This window comes from Prinia subflava, chromosome Z, assembly GCF_021018805.1.
Source record: "Prinia subflava isolate CZ2003 ecotype Zambia chromosome Z, Cam_Psub_1.2, whole genome shotgun sequence".
NCBI lineage: Eukaryota > Metazoa > Chordata > Aves > Passeriformes > Cisticolidae > Prinia > Prinia subflava.
The window spans coordinates 46484251-46511718 of record NC_086283.1 but is presented as its reverse complement, the minus strand read 5'-3'; the positions used below and the strand labels follow the sequence as shown (position 1 = coordinate 46511718).

Below are 27468 nucleotides of genomic sequence, written 5' to 3'. Positions count from 1 at the left end.
CTTCTGTGCCTTCTGGAAATTAGATTTTTAGCACTGCTCTAAGATGGCTTTGAAGCCCTACAGGCAAGCTGGAATATCAAAGGGCTACAGGAATTCAGCCATAATTGTTTTATGGCTTGCCAGAAATCAGCCCTATTTGTATAGGTAGCATAGAAAATAGCTGTGATTTGACAATTTGGTGCGATTTATATCCACCATAAAAATAATAAAAAAAAGTTAAAGGGGTATTTTAGAAGCAGGAACTAAGCTGTAAATGCTAATTGCTTCTCCATTTTCTCAAAGGAACAAAAAGGAAACGGGGTTTAGAAAGCTTTCTATTGAAGAAAAGTTAAAAAGGACTTTGTCTACTTTGAGGACATTTAATACTTGCACTGTGAAATTGCACTTCTTTTTTTTTCATTTAGTACATTTAGATCATGCCATCCAAAATGTACATATTAATATGAACTTAATTACTGGTAAGTCAGGAGGAGAATTCATGCAAACTTATGCAGCAGTATGAGTAAGTAGTCCAAGTGACCTCACTTCTGGAAAATTTGGATTAGTTATTTTTCTTTTGTGCGTGTAAGCTTGAGGCCCTTGCTGTCTTCTGGAAGTCTGGAAGGTCCAAAATTACTCTCCATTTGTGACTGAAAGGTAAGTGTGCCAACCAGAAACTGCAGTTTGGTACCTTTTTGGTTGCTTGGGGAGACCCTCTTGGAAGTGTTGGTACTCTTATTTGGAAACCAGGGGTTTAGGAAGTGCTGGATGCCCACTTGGCTGTACTGGGTACATAAACACGTGAATATAAGTGTAAGGTTATCCCAGAGCCCAGTGTAAGGGAGTGAGGTAAGGAAGAAGTGTTCTCTCAGTTATCATTCAGTGGCTTGTGGTAAGAACAAGTGCTGGAAGATAATTTCGTAGAAAAATGTAGCATTTTAAGAGATATGATTTGCTATTAGGAGAAGCTGATTGCCATGACTGGAGATCTGTTTCTGTGTCTCTATGCATCTGAAGAGATGTGGAACTGCAGGTCCTTTGATAAAGTAACAAAACCAGTTGGTAGAAGATGAAAATTCCAGTACTTAACAATTATGGGGGTATCAAGGCAATAGTGTTGCAACCACTGTTGAACATTCAGTTGGCAACTCTGTAGATACAGCAGACTATGAAAGGAAAAAATGATCCAACTTAAAAATGAAAATTTGAGACCCAGAAAAACCAGGGACCCAGTATAGCATGCTGCATGTAGCAGAGGCTAACAATTTAGTACCAATACTCATCCTTTTGCTGGTCTCTGTAGGCCTGCAGTTATCCAAGCTGCTTTTAATAGATTAGATTAGGCACACCTGGTTTCTTTGTCTCTGATCTCTTTCTGGTTCTAGAAAGCTGCTGATTTCTTTTGGAACATTAATATTGTTCAAGAAGTGATGAAACTTCTGTTTGCTTTTGGACTTAACTTGATACATGAGCAAGGTTTGACACTTCTAGTACTGGCCTGCCCTATCAAATCTCAGTATCCCTGTTAGCTCTTATTCTGAAAATCTTAGAAAGAGATTTTTATCTCAAGAATTAATGCCATTCATTTTGCTCCTAGTGACGCTCCTGTCACTAAAAAGACTGATTTCTTTATTTTGCCTTTGCCTTGTCGTATCTGGAGGTGAGTGGACATTTTAATAAGCTGAGAGATTTGTCTTAAACTTGTTCTTTCTAGATCTCTCGATTTAAAGCCGTTTATTCTGAATGGCTTTTAGCCTCTCAGGTTATACTCTTAGCTGGTTTCCAGCTTTGACGTTCATCTGTCAAAGTGGGAAGAAATACTTGAATTGTAGGTGTGCATGTCGTATAGACTGTGGGTCTTTTTCAGTAACTAAATCTGGCTTATAAGATGTACCTATTTCTTAGTTTGTGGTATTTGAATGTTGTCTCCTGATTTGAACTGTTTTGCTAGTATCTGTAATTTGGCCTGACAAATATTCTCCCTCTTATAAAGCAATGCTTAAGGTTCAATTCTTGCGTTTTTCAGTGAGATTACCATGTCCTTGCTGGGATGGGATTGTTTAAAAGTAGCTTTGAGGTGACGATTCGGACTCTGTGAACTTGGTATTGCATTGAATATGTATTCCATTTGCTTTTTTGAAAAGCTTTGCCAGAAATGGAAACCATACTGTTGATCCAAGGAGGGCAGATACTTCTATGTAATGAGGTGTGAGAAATTGCACAACTTAATATTTAGCCTGAATTGAATTGCCATTCAAACCAAGTCGTTAGAGGATTTATCACTTCAGGTAACTTGGGTGCAACTTGACATTGCAGTTGATAGTTTAAGCATTGTGTAGCTTAAGTTGTTTCTCATGTAATTTGCATTCCAAATTGTTAGAAAGTCGTTCAGTTGTGGAGCCCTAACAGGGTGAAGACTTTGGATGTATCTCAAGTAGCTTTCAAACCTGTGGCACACTTAACTGGCATGTGAGGGAGGATGCTCCAGCCATCTGCTGTAACATCATGGCTGTAATGATTTCACTTTCAACAACTTTGTAGTATTATATAAGTTTGAGATCTAACTTGGGTTGCTGTGAAACAGAATTAATTAAAAGTTAATGTAGTTTATTGTGATTTGTGGGCATCTCTGGCCTCTGAGCTAATCCACAGGAGGAGAGGAGGTGCGTTTGCTGTGTGTCTTCTACTTTATGCACTTGTGTGGTCTCATTTGGTTGCAGTTTTCCCCTTGATTATCTTTGTGCAAAGGAACTATACGCAGTCTGTGGTAGGTGAAGTGCTTTTGTGAGTTTTTCACTCCATACTGTCCCCATTCTCAGCTTCTAAACTAACAATCATGTGGCATTTCTGATTATTTTGGTCTCTATACAGTAGTTGAGGCAGCCAGAGGAGCTTATTTTTCATTTGGTGATACGTGTATCCTGCACTTGTTGCATGCATTCTTGGGTACGAATCTGAAGGGCATCCATTCTTTCTGTGAATACTAAGAATGCCTGAGAGACTTTAAAAGGTAATGGGTCCTTACAAGAGGTCTTGTTTATACCACTTCTTTGTACTTGCTGCTGCTATGTCATTATTTCCTGTGTAAAGTTTATAGCAAAAACAAAAAAAACCTGAACATGATCCCTTTTAAACATCTATAAAATAAGATCTCTAGCTGCAGAAAGTGATTTGCAGCTTGTGAGCTCATCAACCAAGCTGAAGTGCATTTGACATACTGTGCCTTAGTTTAGGATGAAAATAAGCTGTTCTGGAGTTGCTCAACATGCCACTTGAACACTTTGTTCTCATTTTCCTTTTTCTCAAGGATTGCTGTCCTGGTTTTTAGACAACTGATTTTATTCTCAGAGTGCTTGTGAGTACCATTGGATTCATGCATACAGCAAACAACTTAGTAGAGTGCATGTATGACTTGTTAGGCGTGGGTGCAGCCTGCTGTCAAAATAGATGGCTCATCTTGTTCCGTGGAAGCTTGTCACATGGATGATTTACTGTCTTAAAACAAAAGACAGCCTTCAATTCCTTGAATGCCTAAGTATTGCTTTGTTGTTGCTGCTGATGTATTGTGGTCTTGGCTCTGACACTTTTGTACAAGAAACTTTAACTTACTGTAAAACTGTACTTTTAGTGAATTTCACTTACTTCTAAGACCTGCAGACTTTGCAGCATGTTTGGGAGTTACAGGAGACTGCAGTATTAATTTTTAAAATCCAAAGGAAATTGCAAGCTTAGGCAAAAGTTTCCACTGTAGCTGACAAATAGTTATCTGCCAACTAGGAACCATTCAGATTTGTAATAAGAGAAGGGTAATAGAAAGCTTTTCACTTAAAAAGAAATTAATAAAATATTTTAAAAAGCCTTTTTCTTCAGTTTTTCCAGTGATACATTTTGTTTTTCTTGAAGTGGTCTGTGATACTCTGCTTATTCGGTGGATAAGGAAGGCCAGAAAAGGGAGCTGTCTTAGTATTTTTAGAGTTTGTACTTTTCTGACGAGCAGTGAATTCCTTCTTCATTTGAATGCTTGCAAGGTTACTAGTATGAAAGTCATATGGTACTCCAGGAAACTTCACTGCCCAGCTAAGCAAAACATTTAAAAACCTCTAAGTGTGGTCATGCCAAAACTGGTCTTACACCTTCAAGTATCTGTGGTATCCATGCAACTTGTGTTGATGCTTTTTATGTTCTGCATACATCCTTGAATTTCTTACTCTTGTTTATGTTGGTTTGTTTTCATGTGAGAGCATTTAAACTGTCTAATTGGTTTCTCAACTGGTAATCTTAAATCCCCAAATAAATTAGACTGCTTCTTGCATTTGATATGTGCAGAGGAAAAGGGAAATGACCTCATAATGTCTTTTCTTCTACAGTATTTGACCAAAATGAGCAAGCATTTTTTTCTTTTGTCTCCAGATCTGATGCCAGAGGTGAAGGTTATTGCAGTGATACCTAAAGATATGTCCCTTAGTTCAGTGTGCTCTTTTAAGTGCCTCCACTTGGCACACTGGCACAGTGATAGCAGTGTTCATCAGCTGAATGATGTACTAGTGATGGAGAGTAAGCTGCAGTCTCTCAGTGATGTGGGACCTGAGTTCTGCCTGCCCAGTGCTCAGAATTCTCTCTACTACAGGCTCATAACTCAGTAGACTTTTATAGCATTATGGTTGAAGGTGGACATGTAACTAAAATGTGACAGCATTATTGATTTGGTATGTCTGTGATAGATTTAACTGGGTGCAAAGAGTTATATTTCTCTTAGGATAAACAAAAGAGGTCAGCACTGCCTCAGGCTACTTCTTATGGTTCTGGCAGTTGTATACCAAAACCGTGACTTTAACATTCTACAGAGGAGCTGATTCATACTGAAGCTGAACCACCTGTTCATTTTCCCCAAAGAAATTCATAACTTGGCAACAGTCCTGACTTCATAAAAACAGTACAAGCTTTTATTTCTCATAGTAAGTATTTTTATTTATAACTCATCACTTCCTCATTCATGCCATCAGCCTGAGTTTGGTAGAAATTTGAAATTGAGAGATTCTCTGTGGATGTGAGATCTTTCTTCTACAGCAGAAGAATATCTTCCTAGTCCATGAAAGTCAAATAATTTTTTTATTTTGAAGGGGCAGGGCTTAAAGGTGTGGCACTTCAGTGGTACTTCTGGCACTTGGTGTACCATATCAGACTTCTAAAGCACCATTCCACAGCATCTAGACAAGGAACAGCATTGTTAGGATCATGGAGTAATTTTCCATTCCTGACAAGTGTAGAACATGGTTGGACTATAATACTCCAAGCACTGTTTCTTAATGCAAGCCTAAAGACTTTTGCCAATTACTTGGCAAAAATGAAATACTCTTGCCAAACTGTAGTGCAGCAACTGGTTAGTACATCTGTCTAGAGTCTTTTCCCATGTTTCTGCTGGCTTCAGCATGCATGATTTTATGCTCATGCAAAATCATTAAAAAAAAAAAGTTGTGGCCTTCTTTAGTTGTTGTGATCTTTTAGAATACAGATTTTGTTGCCTTATTAACAACAAAAGAAAATCCTTGACTTGTGTGGCTGAGAGTAGGCACAAGCCCAGGACTGATTTCTGTCTAATAAGGATAACTCTTGTCTTCATTGAGTATCTGGAAAGGTAGAATAGTTTGCTGCATTCTGCTTTTGCTTGCTCCCAGGCCAGCAGTGTTCAAAAGACAGGCAGTGTCATCAGGACAGATTTTAGCAATGAAGATTTCTGGTGTCATCAAGATAGGTTAATAAATATGTTTCATTTAAGCAAGGTGAGAGAAAAGGAAGCTTCTAAATCACATGTCCAAAAATTTGTCTCTCATAATGGTCAATTTGTTTGTCTTTGATCTATGGTCATATGAATGAGGCCAGATGCAAAAGTTTTCTGACAGTTTTTTCAAAAGGCCTATTTCAGGTGGTTTTATTAAGCAACCAATTGAAGTCAATGGTGTTGTTTTGCATGCTATGCCTCTCTGGTTGCAGCAAAGTAATTTGGAGTTTCAAGCTTTTGTTGTACAAGCCCTTAACATCTACCTCTTCATAAGGCATTTTATTAAAAATCTTAAAAGTGTTTGTGACCTTCTCTAAAGTAATTGTAATTATTCATTTTCAGCATAGCATGTAGTTGGAAGCAAATGGCTTGGATTTTTCAGAAGTAAATACATGGAATATCAGTGCAACTGAACCCCCTTACCAAATTTTTGAATGGTTTAACTTTAGAAGTCATGGCCTTGAAATCAGTGAGAGTGCAAACAAAAATAAGTTATAGAGGGTCTTGTTAATCCAAAACCTGACTACTCCACAGTGGTTATCTCAAATTAGTCTTTCACTTCTCAAATTTTAAATGCTTTTTGCAGGCATTTCCTGGCTTGTAGAATTGCCTTAGGTAAGGTGAGAGAAGAGGTGGGTGTTTTTTGTGAAAGCATGTATATTAAATGCTTGGGCTTTCTTTATCTTTGTTCTGTGGAGGGAAGCTGTAGTGTGGGCATTTGTCAAGAATCAAATTTCAGGGGAAGTGTGTGAGACAAGTGGTGAGCACAGGCTCACCAGAAGCTTTAGAGTGAGTATTTTCCCTAGTTCAGTGTTAAGCAAAGCAGTTTTACCCACAAGTCATTAAACAATTAATTATCTTCTGACTTACATGACTGCAGATGCAGTTCTGTATTAACATTCCTGTGAGACACAGAAACTGTCGTGGCTGTCTACAAACATTGGTGAACTTGGTTCTCCTGTGGCATTACAGCTTGGTGGAGAAAGGAAAATTCCTGCATGTTGTAAGAAATTTGAAACCTCAAAGAGTGTGAGATTGTGCAGGACAAAGAATTAAAAACTAGAGCGGAAATTTCTTTGATGAGATCCAACAGGTTGTTACTTACCCCATACTTTCACTGGCTGTAAAATACCTGATGTAACAATGAGATAAGTTGTTCCTAGAACCAAGGGGAAAAGTATTCCACAAAAAAATTAGAAGGTGCAAATTCACTCTTCTTAATCAGGTCTGTGATAACTGTCATGAGGAAATCTTCCTGCAAAAAAAAATTGAAAAAGATTATGTTAGTCATTTAATACATTGTAATTCAAGCAGATTTTTCTTTCACATGCTTTGTTCTAGATAGGTGTTATAACTTCAGTTTTTTATTGTTTGGGTTTTTTTGGGTGTCTTTTTTCCTTTTTTTTTTTCTCATCCTGAAAAGCTTTGTGATTGTTATGTTATTTGGGGGGTTTTAATCTGCTTAAGAGAAGGTCAAAACTGTTAACATCCCTGTATGAAGTCAGTAACAACACTGTCTCCTAGATGAAACTGGCAAGCAAGTTGTTCATGCTGTGTGTGTAGCTAATCCTGGCTTTGGATACTTAAGTTTTTATAAAAGGAGGATCTGAATTGCCTTTACTGTGGTTATGAGCAGTTGTGGACAGCAGTTTGAGTTCAATGATAACTGTGCTTTAACACCTGGATGTTGTTTTGAAGAAATAGCAGCCCCCTCCAACCCAGTGGCACCCTCAGATATCTTAAAAGTCAGATACATGGGCTTGTATTTTTTATATGTTTTGAAAAATTTGTTAAAGTAATTTTCTTAAATTATTAGCTTAATGAAACCTTTTGTGTGCTTATTAGTATTTTTTTTTTTTTGAAACATGAGGTTTCTTTTAAAAACATCAAAAATTCCAGCATCTCAGGTCTGAAAAGACAAATTCTTGAACACAGTGGTAAAACACACTGAGACATGTGCATGAAGCTGCATACTTGCCTAAATGTTTGCAGGCCTAAAGCCTTTTCTTCTTTTTTTTTTTCTTTTTTTTTTTTTTTTTTTTTTTTCTTTTTTTTTTTTTTAATTCTGTCACTCTCTTTTCCCATTGCCTTGGGAAAAAAATTCTACCAATTGTGCCACTTCTTTTCCTCACAATACACTATTTGGGAATTGACTACACTGTTTGATTTCTGTCAATATGTAAAATCATGCTGATTACTACAACTTGAAGCAGTTTGTTCTTAATGTCATACTTAGAATAGTTTAACTGGTTTTTTTTCTGAACCCTCTTCCACTACTCAAAATCCTTCCTTTAACATCTTTCTGAAGTCTGGTTTTATGGGGAAGTTCTTTTTCTTCCCTTTCATCCTCTGCTAATATTCCAGTTTTAGTAGGAGAAAAGTAATGGATTATTGCTGACATTTCATAGAGAGAAATTGTCCTTAAGAGTTGACTTATTTTGTACTTGAGAGGCAACTTTGGATTTCCTGACTTCCTGGAAGTTGCTTGGGGATGACTATGATGTAAATAAATTTATTTTATGTTGTTGATTTAGTTCTTGGTATGGTTAATTTATTCCAAAAGGCTTTCCCCAAAACAGCTAGCCAGGTAGTTGCTATCAAATGCTTATGCTATGAATTTAAGCTTTGCCATTATAATACTGTAACAGAGAAATATCCAGGCGTATTATGTTACAGGTATGTTTTTATAAACCTTAAAAAATAACTGACTTCTTGTGAGGTTACTCTGTCTGGGAAGCTGGAATAGGTGTATGTTAAACTTCAGTTCATGATGTTGGGTCTTGATGTTGGAAGGTGTTGAATTAGATTAACGTCCTTAAACATAGTAGTTGACATACCAAGGTATGTCTTGTAACCTGACATCCAGCACTAAATGCATTTTAAATGCTGTAGAAAATGTAACTGTAACTGTAGAAAATGTAATGAAGTTGAGGAAATGCTACACATGGTTAACATAGAAATACTTAGGAATAGTTTCTTATTTTGGTGGTGAGTTCAACACTGGGTTACCTTATGTAACAAGCAGATGTAAGGAAGAGGAAACCAGGCTTTTTTCAGTAGTACCCACTGACGGGACAAGAGGCAATGGGCACACATTGAAATGTAGGAGATTCCATCTGAATTGACCAAACCTCTTTTTCTTTCAAAACTATGCAGAAGGTCAAATGATGGATGATGTTACTTAGAGTCTCCATCCTTTAAGATGCTCAAACTTCAACTTCCTGGGTCCTTGAGAAACCTTTCCTGCTTGGAAATGGTGAGAGGAAGGGACACTGAAGCTGACTAGAATTCAGGACAAAAACGAGAATTTCATGCATGTCCTCCAACCTCAACTTCTCTGTGATGTAGCAGAGATGTAGCCAGAGGCCTGATACTAGCAAAGATTTGCACTCTTCAGAAACTGAGAAACTGATGGGTGCACTATGCTGTGAATGTCACAAGCTTGCTGGTTTTCAGAGAGTGATGAGAGAAGTTTGTGCTGGGAAAGGTGGCCAAGGAGTTAGAATGTAGCAGTTACTGCGATCACAGAATGGTTTGGGCTGGAAAGGACCTTAAAAATCATGTCATTTCAAACCCCCAGCCATGAGCAGGAACGTTTTCCACTGGACCAGCTCACTCAAAGTCGCATCCAGCCTGGTCTTGAAACACTGCCAGGGATGGGACATCCACAACTCTGGGCAAATGCTTACATTTTTTTGTTTAAATTTGTTTGTAATTTTCATTGATGCATGATTTCAATTAGAGAAAATGTGTGTGGGAAGCCTGACTGTCTTCTTCCTTGTTATTATTGTTTTCTCTTGACATCCATTTTTGGCTATGGTCAAAGAAGAAGTAAGGAGCTGAGAGGCCATTTAGTTCCATGAGCTTTTGGATTTTTATGGGGTGTTCCATTGCATGAAAAGAGAGCACTAGAGAGACATGATTTTTAGTCCTTTGTGATTTTGAAGTTTTGTTTAGAATGCTCACAGTGCTTATAGCTCTGAATTTTAAGTGTTGGCATTTCCTGCTACAACTAACAAAAGAGATGCTCCTACTTTGTGTAGGAAAATTTGGAGTTTGCAAGGGGAACAGAAGATAAATTTGTTGCTAGAGAACAAGAGGCTTTTTGGAAGGTTTTTTAAAGAAAAAGGTATGAAAATTTAAATACAATCATGGACAAACTTGAAGTAGCTTGAGATTTCACATCTCTGAGATGAATTAAGGAACACTGCTTCTTCAGGAAATGCTTGGGAAGTAGATTAAAATGTCTTAATGATACTTGAGACAAGTTTCTATTTTTCTCTTTTCCTCTTTATCCTTCCTTATAAGTCAGTTGAATTTATCCCTGGATTGTTTCTTTGCTGTACTTGATGCTGAAATTCACTTTCTAAGGAATGAAAGTATTTCCTGTCTGAAAAGGAGTTTTCCAACTATTACAAATCCAAACCCTTCTCATCCTCTTTTATTAGTAATTCTATTTCATGTTTTTTCCTTCCTGTCATGTTTAAGTCATTAACTATATATGAGAAGCTACTCTTGAGATTGGCAGAGAGTTGAAAGATTGATCCTTGAAAAAGGCAAATGATTTTCAGTCCCTTTGCATTAAAGAAAGATCTAAGGATTGGAAGGAAAAACATAACGTTGTATAGGATTATGACTCTGCACTTGTAAGGCACAGTTTCTTATATTGAGAGTGAAGATAAATCTGCCCTCAGTTTTTGATTTTTTTTCCTGCATTAGGTAACACCAGAATACCTGCAGTAAGCTGAGAGTTGTCTGAGAGTCTTTTGTATCTTGTTGATGCTCACCTGGCACAGTTCATTGTTAAAATGAACTTTTGGCTGAATTTAGGGAGGAAAGGGAGGAGGAGAGAGCAAGTGAATTTTAAAGGAGTGCCTCAATGCCCTGCATGTAAATATAGAAAATTTAAAATAATGTTTTTATTCTTAGAAGGCTAAATCATGCCTTAGCCTCTTGCTTGGAGAAAGGGAGAAATAATATATATATATATATATATATGTCTTTCAGGAATGAGATTGAATTTATGCAGGACAGGCTAAGAAAAACAAAATGAATGGTGTAAAATTTGAATGAATATAGCATTGGAACATATGATTTGAAGTGCAAGGCAAAAATTGTTGAATGATTTTATGTGCAGAAGAAATGCAATGTCTGTTCACAGAGTTTGTCAGTAAAATCATGCGTAGCAACCTCTATAGAGGAGTAGACTTTGAAAAATCTTTGGCTATATTGGATAACTTTTTTTTTCTTAGACAGTTGGGAACTACAGCAGTTTTGGCAACTCTTCCAGGTGTTTTTTAGTGGTAATGGTGTACAGTGAAACACAGTGCTGATGTTGGCATGTTTCAGACAGGTAGAATTTTTAGGTTTGGTGTTAGATTGTTTAAACTTACCTTTTGGGAAAGATGTACAAATTCATCAGTTTCTTCATCCGTTCATTGATGATTAGCCTGATTGTTTTCAAAGTTTATGAAGTCTCCTTTCTTCCTTTTGATATGATTGTGATTCACAGCTGTGTCTGTATAATGTAAAAAAAGAAAAGTCTAGTCAATACATGTGCTTGAAACATATAGGCATGTGTTGAAACTTGGCTTTGTTTCAGGCAGACGTACTTACTAAGAGGCTGGTGTTTTTGCTGGATAGTCTTTTTAGCTGCTTCTGAAATACAAGATGTTCCTTGGCTTCCCATGTTAGCATTACTGCAGGATACTTTAACTAAGAATTAACACAAGAGTAAGAGAATGTGCGAAAAGACTTTCCCTCACCCAAAAGGATTGTGGTAGAGCTGGTTTGAGAAGATATGAAGATAGCCTTCCTAAAGATGTGCTGTGAATTGATACCATAAGTATGTAAGAATCTGTAGAGACTTAAAGATGTCCAGTTTTTCCAATTGTAACCATCCATGATTTTGGAAATTGCTACAAGAAATTTGGGAATGTGTACAGTGTTTACATTGGTGTGTTCAAATGTCTTAATCAAAAAAAGCAATGGTCCTTTCCAACCTCTGTGTTCCAACCTTTGCCTATGCATTAGGAAAAATGTTGAAACCTTTCCTGGTAGTCAGGGAGTTGTTACAGATACGGCTTGTCTTCAGGCAATGCTGTTAGCTGGGACTGACAAATGGAAGTTGCCAAATGTGGGCAGTCCTGCTCTCTGAGTTGGCTTGATTTGGTAGTTGGGGTGAGAAAAGCAAGTAAAATTTGCATGTATACAGGAGATAACATGTGAGCATCCTGCCAGTCAGTGTTGTCCTCTCTCTTTGTGACTGGTTTTATGCTCTACAGAGGTAGGTTCAGGTCTGCAGTGAGTATGTGCAGTAGTGTGACTAGTATTTTTTCAGAATTGTCTTAATGTTCAGGATACATGTGCACATACACACTTCAGCATTATGTGTGTAAAGGGGGAAAAAGGCAGTAGTCCATTTTGCTCTTAGTCATAAGTGGTACATTTACTAGCAGAAACATAGCTTAAGAGTTGAAAAAGTTCTCATGATCTTCCCTTTTCTGGTTTGGTTTATATCCTGGAATTTATTTAATTGTAAAACAAACCTAGTCTTTGTATGTTTGATAGAGAAAAGATATTTGAGGCATTTAGAGAAATGATAGGGTTAGTGAGTACCAGATTTTTGTGTTAACTTTTGGATACTACTGCTGAGTTTAATCCAAATGGGAGGAATTTGGAATGCAGAAAGTTTGGTTGGGAAGGCTAGGAGAGTTAAACCATCAGAAGCTGGGGACAGATTGTCTGCAATGGGGTACAGTATCTTCTAGGAATGAACATGTAACTACTGATGTTACAGATGCCATCTTCAGTATCTCATGACAGACAAGTACAAAAAACTCTGTGATCCTGGCTGGTAGGAGTTCCTCCCCTCTGCAGATTGTATGTGTAAACAAGGCCTTGTATGGAAGAGAGGTAAAACCACCAGCAGGCTTTTTGCCCTGGCAGAAGCTTGGAGACAGCAGGAAGTGTTCAAGACAGGAAAATACAGGCTTAGGGAATCAATCCAGAGGAAACCTGAGTTCAGATGTTGACAGAACTGCTGTGTGCAAGCATGCTATGTGGTCTGTACAGATCATTCTTTGAGCTTTGAGAAGTGTTGAAAATGTAGTAGGCGTATTTTAATGTTGCTTTCCTAGACAGCGTTAATGAAATAGCATAACAATATGGAATTTTCTGAAACAAAGAGATGTAAGAAAGATAGGGACAGAAAGACTTGAGTTGGGCCTGTTGTGATAGAGCAAGGCGTAATGGTTTTCAGCTGTAAGATGTAGATTTAGATTAGGTATGAGTACCTCTTTATAAAGAGACTGGTCAAATAGGTTGTTCAGAGAGCTGGTGAATACCCCATCACTGAGGAAATTCAAGGTCAGAGTGGACAGGGCTCTGAGCAACCTGCTCTAGTTGAAGATGTCCCTGCTCATTGCAGGACGTTTTCACAAGGTGACCTTTTAAAGATCTCTTCCAGCCTAAACTAGTCTATGATGTTTTTGTCTATCTAAATCCTTTGGTTTGTAACATTTTTCTTTGGTGATCTGAAACACTTCAAGTTTTGGATGAAAAAGAGGTGGTGAATAACCTTAGAGGATAAAAGAAGTGAGTTTATACTCTCTCTGGGTTGCATTTGAAAGTCAGTGACCACGACAGTTACAAATAACCTTTACACTGATAAATTTAAAAGTGAAACACTCAAGAGCCTTCATGTTGTTTTGGCAGTAAGTTACTGGTCTCAGTATAGGCAGTAGGTATAGAGCAGACTCTCTCTCTTCTGCCCCCCAACCCATAAAAAAAAAGCCACTATAAGTGTTCTCCCCAAACCAGCAAAAGCCTAGAGGGAGGGCTGGAAATGAAAACTTAACTTGATCCTTCTTACTCTTTTAAACAAAAGGTATGGGCTTTTTTCATACACTCTGAGTGCCATTTCTGTCACTTGCATCTCAAAATAGTTGTATCTATTGACACATTGCTTTCCAACACTAGAGAGGAGTTATCACTTTCAAACTGATTTTCTCTAATATTTTCTGTGTGGGCTATATGGCTATTCATACAGATTACAAATCAATGACTGGAACTTCCTGACTGATCTCATCCAACAGCTTTGCCTGTCATGTAATAATCACATGTTGTAGTACTGTCAATTCATTTTAGGTTTGACCTGTCCATGAATGCGTGCATGTGGGAATCCATAGGGAGTAGCACTAAATCTAATGCATAAATAAGCTCTGTCAAGCATTACCACTGTATGTCTTTATAAATATGGAAGTTTGTTAGCTTATCAGACAAATATGTGGCATTTCAGAAAAGTGTCTATGTCCACAAAATCATTCACAAAACTATTTATATCAACTGCTTCCGAGTACTCTGTTTCTGTTTGTTGTGTTCCCTTTCTCCAGCCAGGTGTCTGGAGTCAGCTGCATCTGGGCTGCTATGGGTTCAAGTTTACTCTGCCTTCACAACCTCTCACTCCTGGCAAGGAGGGCCCATTTGTTCATGCTGTGTGGTTAACCAAACACCACAGTGGTGCTCCCCAGATTTATGTGGCATGGTTGCATGGCTCTGCTCTAAACCAAAACAAGGAGGGCTCCTTTGACATACTTAAAGCTTTACCAGGCAGCTCTCATCTAGCCTTTTGTATTCAGTATGTTTAGCATGGGAATCCAGCTCCTCTGCTGGCAGATGATTACTGCTGGCTTTTGCTGGCCCTTGGGAGGAAAGAAGGAGAGGGAAGGAGTAGTGGGGTCTTGAAATAGACCTTTCCCCTCTCATTCCTCATCTTCATGATTGTGAATGTTTCTGATTATGGTGTTCTGGAGAGAAGGTCTCAGTGAGATTTCCTTGTAAGTTTTAGAAAACAAGGTGGATTTTTCTGACTCATTTTTTATCTGAGCACAGTATGGGGTAAAAGCGTTGATAGCTATTTCAGTTTTCAGCTAGATTTGATGGGGTTCAGCCATTATAGTAATTGGCTCATTAATTTTAACAGTGAAAATCAAAGTATTTCACACAAGAGAGATATGTATCTCTCTTTACAGATACGGAGAGCTGGTAAATTGTCTTGAAGGGCTGGTGGCAGAACCAGGAAGATAGTCCAGCTCTGCTGGGCACTCAGTCCAGAGTTCCCACCATGAGACCAGTCTGGATATAAGGTTTCTAACTCATTTCCTGGAGAGTAATACTCCAGAAACAGTAATATGTGGTTATTTGAAATTGTTCAAGGGAAAGTTCTGAAGAGCAAAACCAAAAATTTTTAACCACAGCAGTTGCAAATCTTACATGTTTCCTGGAGAGAATTGCTCCCTTTATGTGTGAAATTAAGCCCAGACACCTTCATGAACTGTCCACGGGTAATCGCTTAGATTCCTTTTCTGCACTTTTCAGCTTGGCCCCTTTGCACAATTAATGACTTATATTTGAAAAAGCTCTGCCTGCTGTGAATCCCCAGTTCTCCTATGCACTGGAGGGTTTTTCTGCATAAGTTTGTTTGTGTGTGCATACCCAAATGAAAGAGGGAGTATGGAACTGGCATGTGACCAATTTCTCTCCCATCATCTCTCAGACATTTTCCTCCCACTGTTACTGTCCCCTCTCTGTTTTGATTCATCTTCTTTCAATAGAAAATTATTAAACTTATACTTTCAACACTCCAGCAGACATTTAAGGTAAAATGTATTTCTCTTGGAACAACAGCAGGCTGAGTGGACTGCCTTGTTAGCTTAGGTCAGCATGTGGTGTGCTTGTGCAGTGAGACTGGCATGTTCTGGCTCACATACCCAAGGCTAAAAGCATGCACACGGTCCTTATTTGGGCTTTAGCTGATTTATGTGATAGCTTGTTCTTATTTTTAGTCCCTCAGGTGACATTCATTCCTCTTCTTTTTTGTTCCTTTCCCTTCCAACAGTTCTTATCACAGTTGGACCTCAGCAAAATTTACACTGTTTTCTCAAGACATTGAAGACTACAGTGTCTCACCGTAGGTCAGTTTCAGTGACTACAGTATTTTTCTTTGAGCCACCAGTTCCATAAAAGCCTCTTCTACTGACTGACTGTTATGAGGATTTACATACAGTCCAATCTCTGTTTGATCTACAGCACCCTTTAGTCAGACCCGAAGAGACAGGACTTACTGAAGTCACTTAGTGAGGTTAGTAAAAGTATGCTAATAGTCTGCTTTTTACATGCAGTCAAGTCTGTAAAGAGCAATAGGGACTGGCTGCATTTTCTGATGGCCGTGGTGATGATCACTGATCACCTGGTGGTGACTTGTTTGGATCACTTTTCACTGAACAAGGAGATGTAGGCAGGGAGATTTTTCAAGTGCTCTAACTTCTTCTGTGAACAGTGATTGATTACCAACCTTGACTACACCAAGATCTGGTGCTTCCTTAGCACCGGTCTTTCAATTCTCAACCTCTGTTGGAAGCTACTGCTCTAACATTGATTTCTTTCCTGTTTTTATAGAGGTATAGCAGCTTGCTAATAACTTAGAGGCTGACTGAAGGTCTCCTATAATAAATCTTAACTATGCAGAAGGTACTTGTGACGTGGCTATTAAATGTTTAGGAGTTCATTGTAGGCTTTCAATCAAAGGAATCTCTTGATTTCAGTGGGTACTAAGAATGCATTAAAACTGTAGGACTTACACAATAGTTTCTTATGATCAGACAATTTATGTTTTAGAACCACTGAAATGCAAGTTCTAAAGATACATTCTTTCCATCATATATTCCTTTCCTAAACCTTCATTAGAAGCCTGCACTATGTTTCTGAGAAGAGGCACTTGTTAACTTACTATATGGTGAATAGTCTTTGCTGTTTCAGCAGTTAAACACAGTTTGAGACCTCCCCTTGAAAAATTTAAAAGCATAACCACTAGTTTTATTATCCTACTGGAACTTGTGACTGAAATGGAGAAACAACATCAGTATTAGTTAACAAGCGTTGCATACTATGGGATGGAGGCAGACTACACAGCTAGCACTTCTTGGGAGCCTCTTGTGATGTCCCATGTAGAGGAATGAGGCACAATATCTTTGTGGCAATCTTAGAAACTGAAGAAAATGAGGTGAGATACGCCCTTTTAGTGGACAGATGGTCAGCTGCTCACTGGCTGCCCAATCCATGAGATTTTGTCAGCTGTGATGTTAATGTACAGTGTCGCAAAAGTGAAGTCAGTGATGGGAAGCTTTCCTTACAGTAGGGATGGGTGGGAGCTTGACTCAAGCAATCTACACCACTAAAAAGGTGCCTGTTGAAGGAATTCTTTGGTAGTCGTGCGCAGGAAGATACAGGGCCACTCAGAAAGCCAAATGCAACCTAATAGCAACAAAAACCATCTATTCTCACACCTTCTCCTTTGTTTATTGAAATCGTATTTTGTCTTAAATATTTGTAGCTAAGATATTTCTGGGAGCTGTAGTAACTTCTTAAGATGGAATACCTTTTCAGACACTGGCATTGAGCTAAAGTTTGAGGTATAACAAGGAAGATCAAAAGTAGAATCACTTTCAGTTAGTACACTGAAGGTGAAAAACCTTGATTCTCTTACTTATTTCCTTTTGTATGTGATACCTATGCCAGGACTGTCTATCTTTTTCATAAATAATGCCAAAAATCAGCATTTTCTCTAGATTAAACATCTTTATATTTGGAGTTTACAGTGTAGGTGTTTTTCCTGTGTTCCAACTCTGATAGTCATTTAGCTGATCAGAACCAACAGCGTTTTTCTGTCAGATTTTGGTTTTCAGTGTGTTGGTAGCAGGCTTTCCAAAGCAGGGATTTTGTTTGACATAGTTCAATTTTACTTTCTCCTGTGAGTGTTTCTCTTTAAAGTTCTTAGTTCACTGCCAGGATGATGGATGCAAAGTTGAACAAATACAACTGCCTTGAGCATTTCTGCAGGTCTGCTTCAGCAGGGATCTTCAGGGAAATAGGTGAGTGACAGAACTGGCAGGCTGGCTGGGCACCAGCCACAAGAAGCTCTCTGTTGTTACAGGGAGCAGAGGCTTTCTGAGGCAAGCTGAAAACTGTACTGCACAGAAAAATAAGCCTGGAAGCTGGGTCAGGCTAACTGCTGTTTTGAATGCCCCTCTAATGAGGGGTCTGTAAGGAATGTTTCTCAGCAGCTGTGGTATCCCTGGTGTGGTGCCAGTTAAATAATGTGAATGTGATGTTGCAAGCAGTTAGTATCTGGACTTAGGCAGAGAGAATGGGAGTTTTATTGCAAGGCAGCAATTAATTGTATCATCTGAGAAAGTGTGGAGTGGCTGAAGTACTCCCCGGTGTAAATGAGTTGAATACAGTGGCCTTTCATGCAAACCTGGAGAATCTAGTGTTTATTAAATAATTTGACTGGGGAACTGAGTTCTAGGGAGAGATGTTGTTGGGCCAGATAATTGTATGGCAACTCAGTTTCACTGTCACCAGAATTACTGCACCCCTCTTTGCTGCTGCTTTGGAATTAGTAAGTACTTTTTTCCATAATGTATTAACAGTGTCTTTGCTTAATTCCAAAATAAGAACTGTTATACATACCAAATTTCCGATTGCAGAGGTGCGTGTCTGAATTTCTTTGTTTTTCTATATTTCCTTTAGTACTTACCCATGTGTCCACAAAGTCTAGTGGTTGTTAAATCACCATGATAATGAAAATAAAATTTTTCCAGTGGACATAATTCAAACACCATAATTTCTGAAAGCAAATAGTACTGATTTTCACTCCACCTCAACAGTTCTCATCCCTAAGTTTTTGAACTAAACATTTTAAATCATTACAATGCTTAGTTCTCAAAATAAATATCTATAAGCATTAAATTGTTAGATTAACAAAGACAACTTGAAGTAATCCTCGTGTGACCTTAAACTATTTACAAATCAATTGAAATTCCGAGTTAAACTCCCTCTTCTCTGTTCTGATTTCGACTTAAAATAATGCCATGCAAGTAAGACTTGTTGACATTCTGAACAAAACTTAGGCCTTTTTTTTACCTAGTTTACATTTCTGAATGCTACTCTGCTAATAGTATGGGCCTTTCTCATACTGGAATGTAATAGGAGTGCTGCAGACAGTGGAGTTACTAGCCAGAAGTACTGTCAACAGTGTAATGAAGTATTGCTCTCTCAATTAACTTAGTTGGGTTTTTTTTTGTTGCTGTTGTTGCCCCCACTGTACCATTCTTGGTAAAGAGGGTGGAATTTGGTATTTGTGAAGTGCATGGTGTATTTAAGGAGCAGTCTTCAGCGTCAAACAAACCTCTCTGGTTCCCTTCCAGCAGCAGTGTTTGTGAAGGAATAGAGTGTCTCACTGCTGCCTGGCAGGACCCGTTTCCTTTCCCACACCCATCTGCTTTGCCCTTGAGTGTAGGGTGGAAAGGGGGTTCAAGAGCATCTCTTTCTTAGGCTTTTTAGCTCTTAAAGAAATTCTCTTTTTGGAGTCTGTTTATAAGAAGGTGGGTTTTGTACCTAAACTGGTGAGCTTTATGAGCTCTAGAGGTCTCTCTATTGATTCAAAAATGCTATGCTAAATATTTATCTCCCAGAAACAGAAAAATGGTTAAGAAGTATAGAGTAGTGCAAGCACAAGTCAAATTGATTAAACCCCAATAAAGTGAAATTAAACAAAAATCCTTAGAAAGCAAGGTGAATTCAGGAGAGCAGATTCTTGGAAGAAATTAATCTCAGTGTTTCTTTGCTAGATCATTCTAGGAAAGTAAACTAGAACTGAGCTTGTATGAGTTGAAAATTCAATAGCACAATTGATAAAAGGAAGAGCATTCACAATTTCACTTGGAGGTAAGGATTTCACACAGCAGGTAGATATTCCTGCAGTTTTTATTTTCTGTGTATTTATCTAAGTAGTCTGTTTACTAACTGGTTTTAACAGCAACAGAATAGAGGCTTTTTCTCCTTGCCATAGGTATTTCTTGTAACCTTTTGAATTCACACATTAAATGTAGCTTCTGTTTTCTTTCTCTTGGTGTGGGCAACATGAGTTTTGTGACAAGTACTATGGAAGTGCTATGGAAAGAAAAACTGGGGAAGCACCTAAAGTTACCAGAGAGTAAAGCCTTCATTAAATAGAAGGAAGTAATAAGAACAACAGTAGATACAAGATTCATTGAGAAGTAAAGGTAATAGGAAATCAAAGAAAGGCACTACTACCCCTGTAAAGCACTCTGACAAGATGAATTTTTGATTAGGAGGAGAGATGGTGCAAGGGGCTTGTAAGTAGCTAAATCAAAGGCCAAATGGCTTGTTACGTGAAATCTGTGCATGGGAAAGGAGGGTGAGGACATAGATTTCTGTGTCCAGTTCTGGCCTCTCAGTTCTGGAAGGACCTTGAGACCCTTGAGCGCGTCCAGAGGAGGCAGCGAGGCTGGTGAGGGGCTTGGAACACAAACCCCGTGAGGAACAGCTGAGGGAGCTGTGGGTGTTTAGCCTGGAGAAAAGGAGACTCAGCGGTGACCTTATCATCTACAACTTCTTGAAAGGTGGCTGTAGCCAGGGGGGAGTTGGTCTCTTTCTCCAGGCAGCAACTGACAGAGTGAGAGGACACAGTCTCAAGCTGTGCCCAGGGAAATACATGTTGGATATTAGGGAAAAGTTTTTTACACAAAGAGTAATGAGGTATTGGAATAGTTTACCTGGGGAGGTGGTGGATTCACCATCTCTGGATGTATTTAAGAAAATACTAGATGTGGTACTTGGTGCCATGGTTTAGTTGAGGTTAGGGTTGGAGGTCTCTTCCAACCCAATGATTCTGTGTGTGATTTGTCTGTATGCTTTGTTTTTTCTCCTGGGGGTCAGAGCTCGCATCAGAGTTGTCAGAGCATAATTAGCTGCCCATATCTTGCAGAGTCTGGTTAGAAGCATGTTCTCATGCTTTGTGCCATTCGAAACACAATGCTAGCACTTTTTCCTGATTAGTTTTTCTAAGTGGATGTGAATAAGCTTTTTCAAATAACCTTTTTGGAAGATAGAAGTTAGACTACAATAACAAAGGCCTACAAGGCTGGAAAAAAAGGCCAGTAAGAGTTCTGAAATAATTTGATATGGTGAAAAGCCGTATTTTGGTTTTATGAAAACTGCAAATCCTCCACAAATTTACCAAAACTGATTTACAGACAGAGTAGTATGTTTGTAGTGACCTTGGGTCTGAATACCTGCTTTGAAGATTTGGCCAAAATGGTTTGCAGATCAGAGAAATAAAGAGCATGTGTAGTAAGTATACAGTTACACTTGATGTCTGAAATGAAAAACTTCAGCTGAAAAACAAAACTTTTGTTCTTAATTTAATGTTCTCTGCACTTTTTTTTACTACAGAATTTGCAATTGTATTTTGTTTGCTAAAGTTGTTCAGTGACAAATGTGCTTTTATGTATACGAAAATATCTACTGAAATCAGAGAGCAGCAAAATATGTATCATGTTGCAACTCTCCTTTGGTGTCCTTACAGAGGTTTTTCTATTAGTTTGTTTTAAGCCAAAGCAATTTATATTGTGCTAGTAAGCTTTTCATATTGAGCTGCATACCCCATAAGTAAGAAAGGCCAAATAAGCATGTGTTAGTAAGGAAAGGTATTTTTACTGGATTTGTTTACCAGTTCATGTAGATGTCAGTACTATTAAAAGCTGAAAGAAACCAGCACTGTGGAAGCACAAATGTTCTTAGACATTTCAGCATTCAGCGTGCAATATACATGCTCAACTAAACAGGGAATAGGGTTCCTCAGGTTTCATCCCTGTTCCCTATTTACCACATGACAGTGAATTTTGCTTTGTTTTTGTATTCTTTCTGCCTTCTGTATATGCATATATCTTAAGTTCTGCATTGTGGTGTTAGGAAAGGTGGTAACAGACAGAACTCTCCCCTTCCAGTTTTTTCCTACTTTTCCATTTAGAGTTTTGAACAGTCACAACTAAGAATGGAGTTTTTCTCCAGACAGAGGTCTGTCTTGGTTGTGAATCTCTTTAATTTCAGTTCTCTGGTGTTAGAAGGCTTGGGTAAGGTCTCCCACTTCTCAGCAGAAGAGAGCTGGTGTTTCAAGATGCTGAGGGACCATCTGCTTACTCACCATTCCAAGAAATGTTGGTACCTCATGTTCTTCATTGCTAGAAGCAGCTGGCCATGGATCATAAGTGGAAAAATATCTTGTCATGAAAGAAGTGAGGAGGATCTCTGTTCTGGTATGGAAAGCGAGGAGAGAAGAAACAGCCTAGTTAAGATGAACTATTAAATCTCTGAGAGGGTTGGTTGTGTTATGTGTTTCCCAGCAACCTCTGCTCAGTAGGGTAAACTGTCTCTTGTGTTTCTAAATTCAAGTTTTACATTGTCTTTTGACATAATCACATTGATGATTTGGAGACAACCACTGAAATTTGCCTTTTAGTCAGAATTGAGGATCAGAAGGAAGTGTATAATCACCTGTTGCTAGATGCTATAGATTAAGCAATGTTTGCATTAGTATATGAAAACAGTTTCTATATATTTTATATTCAAGACTAAAGTGGACTGTAAAAGGCACAGTGTCCTGGTGTACCCTTTTGTCTTGAACTGAGAGATGTTGTTATATTTTGCTAGAAATTCTGTGTCATTAGAACATTTTGTTTACTATGTGTGAGAGTTTAGGTAAGTAGTTACAATTGTAGAAGCAGATAAAAATAGCTGGTTCCAACACAGATGAGTTTCACCTTGTTCTTTAGTTAACTTCTGATTTCTGCTTAATAAATTTATGTAGAATACATCTCAGGATGCCATGAACTAGAGTGTATTGTGAAGTCACCTCAAAAATCTTGTAAATGAGGAGAATTTGGGAATAAAGCATCAAGCTAGAGAGATGTAGAAACAATAGAGCTTTAAATGAATTCAAGTTGCAAAAGTGTAGGGGAGACCAGTTAAATCATTGTCACCAATTACTGTGATGCTCTGAGTGGATACAATCATACAGTTTGCCTATGAGACTGCCTGCCAGAGATATCTGGCCTTACTCTTGAGAGTAGTTCTTGAGTTGTAGTTCTCCTAGCAGTTGACCCACTGATTGCAGGGGGGATGGAAGGGGTGGGAGGAATGGAGTATGTGCATGTGCTATCGTGTCCATAGTGTAAACAACCACCAGCAGACTGTGTTAGACTCTTGTAGTGCCATCATTTAATTCTGTTGTACAGGAACTGTGGGAAGTTACTAATGCTGAGACTGCACAATTACCTTTAGCAATTTCTTGTGGTTGTAAATGAGCCAAAAGAACCATTAAGTCAGCCATGCATCTCTTCTTGACATAAAATAGTTTATACAACAAATAGGAAAATACCAGCTAGATGAAAAATAGAAATATCACACAGATACTGGCAGATTACCATCTCTTCCTCCCATCTGTGCACTTCTATCTGTGTCATTTGTATACATGAGCAAATTGAAGTGCCCTTATCATTGCTATTTCTGTTTCTGATCTTTTTTGTGTGTGTATTAGAGAAACAAAGAAACTTGTTTGAACTGAGCTAGTTGTAGACCTTGCAGGGGATAACTTCCTGTGTTGTTTCTTTAATTTATTGTGTGGTTCTTTTGCATCTCTGGAAGATGAGATTCTCTTCATTTACAGACCTTGTGGACAGAAATTCTTGTGTCAGACAAGTTCGTTTTGACTAAACACGAAAGTGCTTAAATTGATTACTAGTTTTGTAGAAAAGTAAGATGTAATCGATATTCTGCATGAAAGTATATGAGTGAAAAAATTCTGGGCTTGTGACGGCTACATGATAAGTGATTTTTAATTTTTTCCACCAGTTTCTGGTTTTGATAGTTCTAGTCAGTTAGAAGATGAATTGGAGTAAAATCATAACTGAATTCGCTTGGACTTCATATCACCAGAAACTAAATGTCAGAATTTCATGGGAGCTTTTTTTTAACTTAAGCTCATTGAATTGGGACCTATACTTTGCTATTTTTTTTGTAGAGTGCCATTATGCTTCACAGAAGCATAACTGGGCTTCCACATGTTGCAGCTGCATAAATAACATAATTTTGAATCAGTCTGAACCTAGCTTCTTAGCATCATGTGTCACTCTCCAGAGTGACCTTCAATTTGGTAGCTGATTACGGTCAATATTGGTGTGTACCTGGTGGTTTCATACTGTTTTGGTGGCACTGTTCTGTCTTGGAGAGAATTAATTTCAAAGCTCTATTAGTGTCCAGTGTCAAAATCTATGGGTAAAAGTTCACAGAATCACCTGATGATCCTAGGGAAAAATGGTTAAGATTTTGGGCAGATGTAATGAATTAACATCTCTCACCTATGTGCATTCTATTGCACCCAGAGAATACCAGCTGTGATTTTAATATATTCATAGGGGCAAGGTGGATGTGTGGTGAGGTAGAGGGTGAGAAAAAGGGAATGTGGTCTATCAGCACTGGTCATCAAGTTGAGAGTATGACTGAGTAATATTTGGCATTTTTCGTTAAACAACCTGTGAGAGGATATGCAAGGTGCAAATGGTGGCCCTGGGAGGCTACCTTCTGCAGTCTTGCCTAGAAAGGGAAAATAGGTTTCTTTGAGTATATCTAAAATAGTTGTTACTAGTGTCTTTGTAGAAGAGGCAAGGACTACATTGCATGGCAAGCATGCCTTTTAAAGGTGGAAGAAAAATTTGAATTTTTTTCTTCCCTTTGACTTTATATCTAAAGATTAGACTAGCACAGTCATGAAACTGTAGCAACGGGCAACAAAGACACAGGGACCTCCTTGCTTTCTCTGAAGAATATTGTTTATTGTAACAAACCGAACTCTTATGTTCTAAACCCAAACAAGCAGATATTGCTGCCTGCCACTGCACTGCTCCTGGTCCCTTTTCCCTGATCATGTGGTATCCATGTGTCTCTCCAACCAGTCACTGCCTCACACGCGAGGCAAGCACACACCAGCCATACGACCTGTTCTCTGGTTGCACCCCGTGGTTTGTACCTGGCTGTCAGCTCTCTTCCCAGAGTGCTTTCTGTTGAGCAGGAGTGAGCAGCATTTCTTGTCTCCCACATGAAACAATACCAAACTTTGTATCCACTTATCTCTCCATCAGTATGGTATTCCTGGTCTTTAAGATATATGGCAGAGAGAACTTACACTTCCACAGACACAAGGATGCCGACACCTTCCTTCTCTGCAGACATTAGTGCATGCAGGTAGGATTACCAAAAATGAGAAAGCATTGAAAACCACATTTGTACATCAATTTTATACTGAGCCTTGAAATGAGATAGTGAAAGTTTGAGATATTTATGAAAGAAAATGTGGGAAAGAAGAATCAGGGATACTTTAACAGGATCCTGTTTTCACAAGTGAGCCACCATTGAATTTGCAGCAATAATATTCATAGGACGTGAAGACTAGCCAACTTCCAACAGTAAAACTAAAGGACTGGAATTACGTAAGTGCATCTGTAGGATGGAAAGTGAGGAGAAAACTGCTTTCTTCTTTTACCAAGCTTTACTGCAGGCTGGAGCTGAGGGGACGTTGGCCTTACTGTCTTGTACTGTACCTTGTGTGATCCCTCTAGCAATGCTGATGTCTTAATTGAAAACCAGATAATTTCTCAAAGCCTCTTATAATTACCTGGATGGTGAATGCTGTAGTAAACCTAGCTGATAAGACAGTGACTGATCCTTTCCCAAAGGAGATAGTTTTCAGTTTGTGACTGTTTTTTGCTTGTAGAATCACAGCTCAGTAGTCCTATTTTCAGCACTTTGTAATACGGACTATTACAAGCAATTATCCTGACCCACTTACTGTCTTTCACATTGGCTACAAAACATGGATATTGATTGCCAACTGTAAAACTTCTCACTAGTCTGATCTGGATCATTCTCTTGTTCACATGCTTTAACCCCCTTTGGATATAAGACAATGAAAATAATACTTCTGCAAATTGCACTGAATAACTACTTTGAAGAAAAAGAAAAGGACTTCTTGAATGTGACTTCATAAAATAAGGAAACTAATAGAAAACGTTTAACTGATACTTCAGCTTTCATTTAGTCATATTGGTTTTCTGCTTGTACATCCTGATTAAAATCTACTTCCCAATATGATTTTCCCCTTATAAGTCTTACCACCTGTTAGTAAGAACCAATGTAAAGTGGAGTCAGTATGACTTTATCCTGGGCAAATACAGTTCACCTCAGCAAGAACTATGAAAAATCCAGTTAGTCCATTGAAAATCTTGATCTCCCATTAATGGCAGCCACGAAGTATTGCAGCTACTTTGGTTTTACTGAAGTTGAAACAATTGCAGTAACCTTTTGCTTTTGTAGTGAGCTGAATTCCAGTTTAATTTAGGGTTTCCTAGGAAAGGGTGTAACTGAAATATAGTCACCGTTGCTTATGATTCTGATATCCCTTCAATAGTTTTATCAAGAGGTGGAAAGTTTCTCCACTTTCAGAGAAACATATTTAACCATTTAAGAATATTTGAGCAAATAGTTTTCCAGAAGAACAGTGTACTAGTGTAAGATCTGTAAAGAGCTGTTACTTAGAAACTAAATTCTCTAGTTGAGACATTGTTCAAATGAACCAGGAAATCCATTAGTAATCTCTAGTGCTGTCACACTTTGGAGGAAAAGAAATGGTCCCTACCAAATAACTTCTGTAATAAGCATACCAATGTGTATAAATGTACCTAGTTCTCTGTTGAGGATGACTTCATTTTGTTGATGCTAATTGCCTGGTGGTAACAGCAAGTCTTAAGCCACAATTCATGCACATGTTATATTTGCAGTGGTCCACCTCTTGAAGTCAATGCTTCTTTGTCTTTTATTTGTTATTTTAGAAGCAAGGCAACTGTGTTGCTGTTCCGAGAACCAGTACTCTAAACATTTTGTTATTATTTTTAAAGGGCTCCCAGTTACATGTTTCAATTTTTTTAAAGCAACCCTAATGTTAGTGGGAGAAAAGATTTGCTATCTTCTATAAATTCTCATAGATAGTCCAAAATTATTATGCTTTGTCACTGATGCTTAACAGTACTAAGACTGACAAAATGTACACATGCTTTTTTGTGATATATCCCCAAGTGTTAGCTCTGAATTTTAAAGTCACTTTGAAAGGAGTGGTAGAAAATGTCAAGTAATTGCTGCCTAGAGGGTATGTTATTTTCAGAGCAGCTTAGGGGCAGGTGTGTGTGAAAGGTCTTTTTGGTTTTGTTGATTTATGCCTTTTGTGAATGGTGAATATAAGGACTGGTTCAGGTTCAACTTTGTCAAATCTAGCAAAATGGAAGATTTTTATGGGTAAAACTGTGTCTTTTTATTCAGCAGTCCCTGGTGCCTCTCTGTTCATGATTCTGCCACTGATCTTGCAGATGAAGTTAAAAAGGTGTTTCCCATCCCCTTGCCGTCACCCAAACCCTCTAAAAGTTAGTGCCAATAATACTAGTTTCCTTGGTCAAACACTTATATGTAAACCAAGCTGTACTCTATTTGTCTTGAAGTGGCTGAAAATTCTTAAGTGTCTACGGTACTGTAGAGTTAAGATACTGAAGAAAATAAAATACACTGAAAATATTAAAAAATTCAGTAAAGCACCATATTTTCACCTCGAGAGGAAATAGTTCCATGGAGTTTCCCTAAAGAAGGATCTTAATTTCTTTTGAGTAAAACTTTGTATTTCAAGCTTCTATTAGCCTGACTTGAAATGTTAGTCATGTTACTGATGACAAAACTGAATAAGTAAA

The 27468-nt window shown here is 38.2% G+C and overlaps 1 protein-coding gene and 1 long non-coding RNA gene across 5 annotated transcripts in view; one reads left to right on the top strand and one right to left on the bottom strand.

Moving 5' to 3' along the window:
- Nucleotides 1–27468, top strand: part of MLLT3 (MLLT3 super elongation complex subunit) — a 120895-nt gene that overhangs the window by 13162 nt on the left and 80265 nt on the right. The gene's annotated exons all lie outside the window — the stretch shown is intronic.
- On the bottom strand, nucleotides 6209–21965 carry LOC134563787 (uncharacterized). Its single transcript, XR_010083421.1, has 3 exons — nucleotides 21828–21965; nucleotides 11152–11276; nucleotides 6209–7013 (listed from the first exon to the last, which is right to left on the bottom strand). It is a non-coding gene; the product is annotated as an uncharacterized LOC134563787 (long non-coding RNA).